Source organism: Pectinophora gossypiella, chromosome 3, assembly GCF_024362695.1.
Source record: "Pectinophora gossypiella chromosome 3, ilPecGoss1.1, whole genome shotgun sequence".
In the NCBI taxonomy this organism is placed as follows: domain Eukaryota; kingdom Metazoa; phylum Arthropoda; class Insecta; order Lepidoptera; family Gelechiidae; genus Pectinophora; species Pectinophora gossypiella.
The window spans coordinates 17,571,141-17,579,729 of NC_065406.1; positions in this window are offsets into that span (position 1 = coordinate 17,571,141).

An 8,589-nucleotide genomic window follows, 5' to 3' on the forward strand; every position below is an offset into this window, starting at 1 on the left:
TATGTGTCTTTGTGTGTCAGTCACACACAAGTTTCTACGCAAGTGAGTAAGCGAGGTGCGTGTGTGAGTGTGGAAAGCGGCGCGAAGTCTAGTGGGGGTTCGATAGTGTACCTAGGTTTACTACTCGCTTCTTATGTCAATAAACAATCCTGCTACGTTATAATGTATGTTTGTAGTTATGAGCGAAGTAAGTGTACCGTTTTCATTGTTTCAAAGGCCTATTGAAACATAGTATTGGTACCTACTTTCACGTTCGTTTATTTTTGGCTGGGTAGCTATAAGACAGAGGGCAGCAGTAACTGTCGGTACAGAGGCGGAGCACAGAAGTCCTAGTACAGCTTTGAAATAGACTACTCTGGGCACCATCCCCTTCGCGTCAGACAGAGTTCTGCGGGGCGGAAGGCAAGAGGGAAACCACTGCTCTATTTTTCCCTAAAAAAGACTACCCCAATTGTGATGTAGTTGTGAGATTATATATGTATATTATATTTATTTTCCTGTCGTAGTCATACGAGACGACTCGCTGACTGTCCATAATAGGCTAGTTTCCAACTAGTCAAATCAACCCTGACACCAGGGTTGATGGGGTTGGTAATCCACCTCACAACCCACACGATAGAAGAAGAAGAACTAGTCAAATCTTTTATTAAACGTCAAAACACGAAATTACTGTGGAATTTGTTTGAAAAAGCAACCTGTGACATAATAGGAAAACATTACATTTTTCTTTACTTATTAAAATTTATAAAAAAGTTAAGTAGAATAAAATACGGTTTTTGTCACCTTTAGATCTGTCTTTATTTAGTAATGAGAATTTCATAATTTATCTTTGACCTAGGAAACTATCCAATTGGGTGACACTAATCAGATAAATAAGCTTCGAATCAAAGACATAAATGTGGTTTCAGAATGAACACATTCACTGGATTAATCAGATAAAAACTACTAAGTAATTATGAGGAATGAAAAAACTGTACCTACTTAGTTTCTTATGAAGACTCATTCCGAACAACTCCTTTAAAACACCGCCGATTGAACACCTTACAGACAGTAATACGAGTAGTTCAGTTACAACAGTAAAAAAAACCTGTATCTTCCAACATAAATAAATAAAATATCAACATTTATCTTCGGATGTCTGTCGACAGCAGAAGATGTCCCAATTAGTTCTGTCGTCACTATCTACAATGAATCGATAAACTTGATTAGAGCCTTTAATTTAGATCGATTGTAACGGAGCTTTTATTGCCGAGTGCGAATCTTGGAATTTGAACGTCAAATGTTTTTGTTTGAGGAGCTCGGTGGCGCAGCGGTTAACGCGCTCGGTCTGCGATTGTTGAAGTTAAGCAACTTTCGCAAAGGCCGGTCATAGGATGGGTGACCACAAAAATAAAAAATACAAGTTTTCATCTCGAGCTCCTCCGTGCTTCGGAAGGCACGTTAAGCCGTTGGTCCCGGCTGCATTAGCAGTCGTTAATAACCATCAATCCGCACTGGGCCCACGTGATGATTTAAGGCCCGATCTCCCTATCCATCCATAGGGAAGGCCCGTGCCCCTGCAGTGGGGACGTTAATGGGCTGATTGTGATGATGATGATGTTTTTGCTCGTAAATTTCAGCGAGAAACTAGTTTGTAGGACACTTTGTCTTCTTCGATAGACATTTTTTTTATTCTAATATTAAAATAGATTAATTAATACACATAACAGCGGTTTCTTACCGCGTTTAAATCAGGGATATGAGACTCCCGATATTTCGCAATCTTGCAAGTGCCATGATCACGGGATCTTGATCATGTCATCCGTTATTATGTGTTTTTATTATAATAATAATCGCGTAAACCTAAAACAATGTCAAAACAGATTATTTCGGAAATTAGGACAAATGTAACTGATTATTATAGTTTTTGTATAGCATTGCATTCAACTTCTCCAAATAAAAGTCACTAAAGCACTCAGCCTCAGTAATATAGGTACTTCACAGCCCATTAACATCCCCAGTGCTGGGGCACGGGACTTCCCTATGGATGGATAGGGAGATCGGGCCTTAAACCATCACGCGGGCCAATATAGGTACTTATATAGAATTTATTACACTAGATATAATTTAGTGAAGCTAATTTAAGAAATTATTAGACCGCATCCATCTTATAGCATCCATGACCAGAACAGAATTTACTGCCAAATTATAGTTGCTACTTAACGGAATGGCTTTAGATTCGCTCTTTAATATATCACATCAAACAATAAACAAACAAAAACAAACTAGGTTGCCCAAATGAGTGGTTCCGCAAAAATTACGGCGCGGTTGTCCCAAATGTTCGACTTTGGTACTACATTATTTGTTACTAGGTTCTCACTTACTTATTTTTCTAATAGATTAAATCTAGGTTTACCAACGAAATGTTTTTTTGAAAAGTGTTTGTAAATTGTACCCAGTACCTACATTCGTCCTAGTAATATTTGGGTACATTCTTTGTTGCTAGGTACTTTACTTGCCGACGTGTATTTAGATTCGGCATTCATTGTATCAAATCTAGGTTGGGCAACTGAGTCGCGTCGCAAAATTACATTAATTTATTTGTCACAATTTCCCAAATAACCTGATTCGTCTGGAGGTCCGGGTTCGATTCCCAGTAAGGGCATTGTCAAAATCGCTTTGTGAGACTGTCTTTATTTGGTAAGGAAATTGCAGGCTTGAATCACCTGCTTGTCTGATAAAGTAAGATAATTCCGTGCTTCGGAGGGCACGTTAGGCCGTTGGTCCCGGCTATTAGCCGTAAAACACTTCCACCAACTCGCAGTGGCCCAGTGTGGTGGAGTATGTTTTATATCCTCTCCGGTTGATTTAGGGGAGGCTTTTGCGCTGTAGTGGGACGTATATACTATGTTTATGTTCCCAAATAATCGGTTTTAGTAATATGACTTGTTTCTGGTGAATGCCATCCATATTATGAGAAAAATGTTCCTACCGAAATGAGTTTAGCTTCGGGCATTTAATATTTCAAATCTAGGTTATCCAGATGGTTAGTTTCGCAATAATGACAGTGCATTTCTCCCAATTTCCCAAATATTCGGTTTTGGTATATTACCTACTTGTTGTTGGATACTTACCCGAAAGTTTTGACTCGGCATTTAATCTATCAAATCTAGGTTGTCCAACTGAGTGTCGTAAAATAGTCGGTGCATTTGTTCCAATTTCCTAAATGTTCGGTTTTGGTACATTACTTGTTGGTAAGTGGGCCGCGCGAGAGTGAACGCGGGACCGTTACCCGAGACTTTTACTTTCACGGCGCTCGCTCGAGGAAAATTTACAATATAAACCCGTTGTTTGATTGCCGATTCTTTGCGGCGATGCGGTTGATTTTTCATACGTTAGGTTAGTACTATTCGCGTTAATACCAATAATACAAGGAAAGAACTTGGAATGTGAGACCTACGGATAGGCAAACTGATTTAATTTGGTAAAAATAATAAAATTTCAATCATCATCTTTACTTAACATCTCATGACCAGTCACATTGAGTTATATAAGTATTGTAATATCTTAAATTGAGTAATAAAAGAATAACATATACAAACCTAACCTAACATAAGACCTACATAAGTCCTATATATTATTTATTATTCTTTTTTAGTTAATATGTTGGTATCATTATAATGTTTATTGCACCAGCCCGTACTCCAATGAATAATCTTCTTTCACCCTAAAGTTGCCTGGTAGAAATTGCTGTTTAGCAATAAGGCCGCCTATTGTACTTATGTTTTATTCGTATGTTTTTGTATATGTTGTTGTGCAATAAAGTATTATTGATTGATTGAAACATAACTCGCCTATATACCTACATCCGGCTGCTAGGCAACCGGAGGGAGTTGGATCATGCTTAACTACGCTGCATCATCATTTACTATCTGATTTGTTCATTAATAATAATTCAGGTAGTCAGTAAGCTAAAGGCATTAAAGCGTGCTTCTCGAAATTGTATTGGTGTTGTAAATAACTCTTAGACAAAATAAAATAATATATTGTTTTCTTTGTCTTTACAGGTAAGTAAGTAAAACCTACTCATCCACAACATAAAATATGGAACCAGACAAACCCATGCTATCAACGATGCACTTCATCATTCGACTTAACAAACGTCTACTCGGCGTCATCTCAAACTAATCGCGTCTGGCCATACCAGTCAGTAAGGAGCGGCAACGGATGTGGCGTTGAGAACTAGGTCGTCGGCACACTTTCCTTACCTCCCCCTCTCTCCTTTCCTCAACCCCCCTTTCCTCAGTCCCCCCTTTCCTCAGCCCCCCTCTCTCGCGGACGCCCGCGCAGCTTCCGCGGAAGCGCGCAATGTCAAGGTTAGAAGTGCAGTTTTTTCGTGTTTTGAGTAGGTGAGATTACGGTGTTTTGAGCGGCAGTTTTTTTTTGGTTGTTTTAGGTTAATTTTAAGTAAACTTTTTTTGGTATAATAGGTGAATATTTATAGTAAAAGTGGTAAATAAGTATTATTTACTAACTTATCTATAGCGTAGGTACGTACATTGTCGTAATTGGTGTCAATTTTGCGCTACGATTAAGTAGGCCAATTGTTTTCTACTTAAACTTAAACGTTGAATTAAATAAAGAGTTAAGTAGGTACTTCAATTATTACTTAGTAAGTACTTTTGTTCATTTCCACTTATTCACAAAACACAAAACAAAACTACCATCAATTTTATTATCCCACAACCCCTCAGCATAATTTCTCTTTAAGTAAGTAATTACCTACATATAAGTTTTGCATGATTCCACTTGACATTTACCTAGTTAGGCTAACGATGTAAGGGAACTAGCGTGTTCATATGAACACGGGTTAGATGGTAACCATGGTAACGTAGATGGTAACCATGGTAACGCAAACTGGGTCGTCTGTATGGGTATCATCGTTCGCACACTTGCGCATACGTCGCTTACGATTAATCATGTTAACCCAAAACTGAGCGGAAAGGTTAACCGGTGCAGGTTTTAGGCGAGAGCGGACTGGTTGGGCTGGAGGGGGAAAATGGAAGAGCAGTCCCCGTGGTATCCAACCTGCTGATCTATTCTGTAACTTTTAACAGTTTCGGTGGACAACTGAGATCTGTCAAAGTCTAAAATAAAATTATTTTTTCAACGTAGGTAATTACCGAAGATAAACTATAAACTTGTAAGAAATAAATTTTTGCAAGTTTATATTTTGTGAAATGTGTGCAAAGGAAAAAAAAGTGAAACGTAATTAGCAACATTTATTAATAACTATACCTAAATTTATACACAATAAAAATCTTTATCTTTAACAAGTTATAATTAATAATTGAAATTTTGAATAAATTTATATTTCGAAGCTTTGAAAAGTTACAGAATAGATCAGCAGATCATTGGGAGAGACCACAATATGAATGGTGAAAAAAATATGGTTATGGCAATTTATTATCAAAAGAATGTTACAAGTCTTAAGATGATCAAAAATAAATCTCATTTTAAATTTGACTTATTTTCGAATTTGAATTACGAAGTAAGTAACAATGAGTACGACGTTTGACCGCTTTTATTGATGACGTCACACGACAGTATTTCCATACAAATTCAGTGCATAGTGTTTATTTTGACGTTTCGTAAAACGTATCTCATCTGATTCAGTTGTGTAATAACTTATAGTAAAAATATTTTTCTATATGTATATATATGCAGTTTTTTTTCCGTGATAGCACTGTTTGGAGAACGCGTGTCCTACATCGTATTATCACAGGTTCGAATCTCAGTTCGGGCTCTAACCCACTATCACGTGATTTCCAGGATTTGTGCCCGATAAATTGTAATAGGCTTGCCTCTATTTTTTTTTAAATTCAGTAGGTAACATAGTTGCACATTGAATCGTCAATTTTTACATAACGAACGTCTCATCCGCCTAAAACTACTGCAGCTTCTCACAACCTGTGTAACCGGGGAAAAGAACCTGCAAGAAAAACCTCGGCACAGGGCACTAGACGTTCTTTAAAAAAAAATAAACATAAAATATTTTTATACAATTGAGTAATTTCGTTGCCTAATATCATATTACTAAGAACTTAAACATAGCTAGCGAGTGGTGGTTGTATATACTTACTATACACTTCTGCTTACCCCTTTGGTGATACAGGCGTGATGGTATGTTATTTTTATTTCAGAACTTACTCTATATACTCTTAACTTCTACCATATACCATTTATATTACTTATTAAGAATATTTAGTAGAGTAAGAGTTCTCTCATAACTTGCACCAAGCTCAGGTCAAGTTCAAGTATGAAGGGCGGCGCGGCGGCTGCGCAGCGGCGGAGGGTTTCACTTGATCCCGCGAAAGGTCGCCCTGACCTTTCATTCAAGAGATAGTAGGGTGCCGGGTTCAGCGCCAACCATTTCACCGAGCAAATATTAGGTTTAATTATTTGTAGTACTTACTCATCAGGTTGAAGATGGATCGTTTTAATTTGTTGTTTTTTTTATTTCATATTTTTCTACAAAATATGTACATGATGTACATGAGATGCTAGGAATCTGCGATAATTATCTTATTATTATTAAATTATTTTATTACGATATCAAAACAAAAACAAAAGTTGTTGAGCTATGTTATCACTTGACGGCTCAAATACCTACGTAATATTATAACATCCTCCGTACTGTAGTGGCTAGACTACTAGAGATCTGGAGGTCCAGGTCCCGATGGGTACATTATCGAAATCACTTTGTGAGACTGTCCTTTGTTTAGTAAGTCTATATACTCATAAACTTAAGTGTTCCAAACTTTATGCTTTGTGAATTTAAATGCGATTAGTTTTATACCATTACAATATATTTTATAACTTGTGTAGGTATCGATGTTTACTGCTTTGAGAATATATCGATACGACTAGCATAATTCTTGATGCGTACATTATATTGTGTGCCTACCAACACTATGGACTTAGGCCTCTTTCTTAAAGAAGTTTTTTAATTCGACCCATAATTATTCATATTATTTCATTATTATTTATTAATATAATGTTCAAAATGCGTAATGCCACGTATAATTATGTGACACTACCTACATATTACGTTTCCAAACAATTTCATCTGTATATCTAGGTAGACATTACAAAAGGAGATACGGCTCACCACCTGTCACGTTGGTCTAACAGAAAGCACGGTAAAGTGTGGGTACTTAGTTCATCTTACGATGGATGTACCTCTGACTACCCCAATTGGGGTCTTTTGTTCACGGTATCTCCGAAAGTGTTCAATATTGAATGACATTTATTATGCATGGATGATGTACAACACTTGAACAAGTTTGTTTACGGAATCCCATTCGATTTACATAATAATGTGAAGTAAGTAGTAAGATTTCTTTTCAGGCCCATTCATATTAAATCCCATACTGTATTATGTATTTTGTTCGTCTATCTATTATATTCTTCCACTGAATATTCTTCATAACACAGAATTATAATTATGAATACAGCTCCAAAACGTAATTAATGTCTAATAAGTATTGTAATCGATATTAATCTGTACGGGATATTGATTTATGCATTATTACCTTTTTTTTTAATATTTTTCTTATCGTTTATCTGACTATGGACATTCAGCTTTTTTCATCCAAATTTCAATTTTTCAAAAGTACATTAAGTCTTCTTACTTGTTTTATATCTCACATTTTTTTATATGTTGTTTACATAACCGAATACTTACGTCTTAAAACTTGTAACTATAAAAAATAAAGTCTCAACTCCTCAGCATATGTAGCCGCGTCGGAGAAATCACGTCGCTCGTCGTAAGTGGGTTGGTGAAAGACGCCATTGAATGTCGCGCGTGCTTTTGTTTGTACGATAGTTTTTTGTTTGTTCAATTTGCAAACCAGTGGCGTTGGGTTGGTCAGGTTGGTTCGAGCTGTTATATCCTCCACGTCGCCTGATAGTCGCAAGACCAAATATCCTTCATGCAAACTCCATTGTTTAACTATTGTGCTTGGAAATCTCATCGTTACAAAGTTATAGAGAAAACCACGTTAAACGCCTTTTTGATAAATCACATTCAGATGTGATTGTCATCGATAAAACACCGAAGCCATTCAAGTAATTTTTACCGACTTCAAAAAAGGAGGTGGTTCTCAATTCGACCGTATATTTTTTATGTTTGTTCCGGGATAACTTATTGAAAATACGTACTTGTTACTTTGTGTGAAGTAAATTTATTTATTGCTTTTTAGTTTTGCGTTTGAAGTCGGTTTTCTTTTTGTTAAAAATATTATTTTTCAAACAAATTTTGGCATCCATGGCCCTAGTTTGACTATTGTGAGGTTTTGGTAAGAAAAATCGCATATAAATGTGATTTTTCAAAAGCCGCTTATGTGGTTTTCACTACAAGGTGATAATATTGACGTGAAAATATCAGTGTATATTTCTTTACTGAACTGGAAGTAAAGAATGGTGTAGGCATTTACTAGATACGCACATTGCACAAGCATAGACCGCATCTCTGACCATCAGGTGAGATCATAGTCAAAAATATAGCTATAAGCTAAATATTTTATTTCGAAATATTTCAAACAGAAA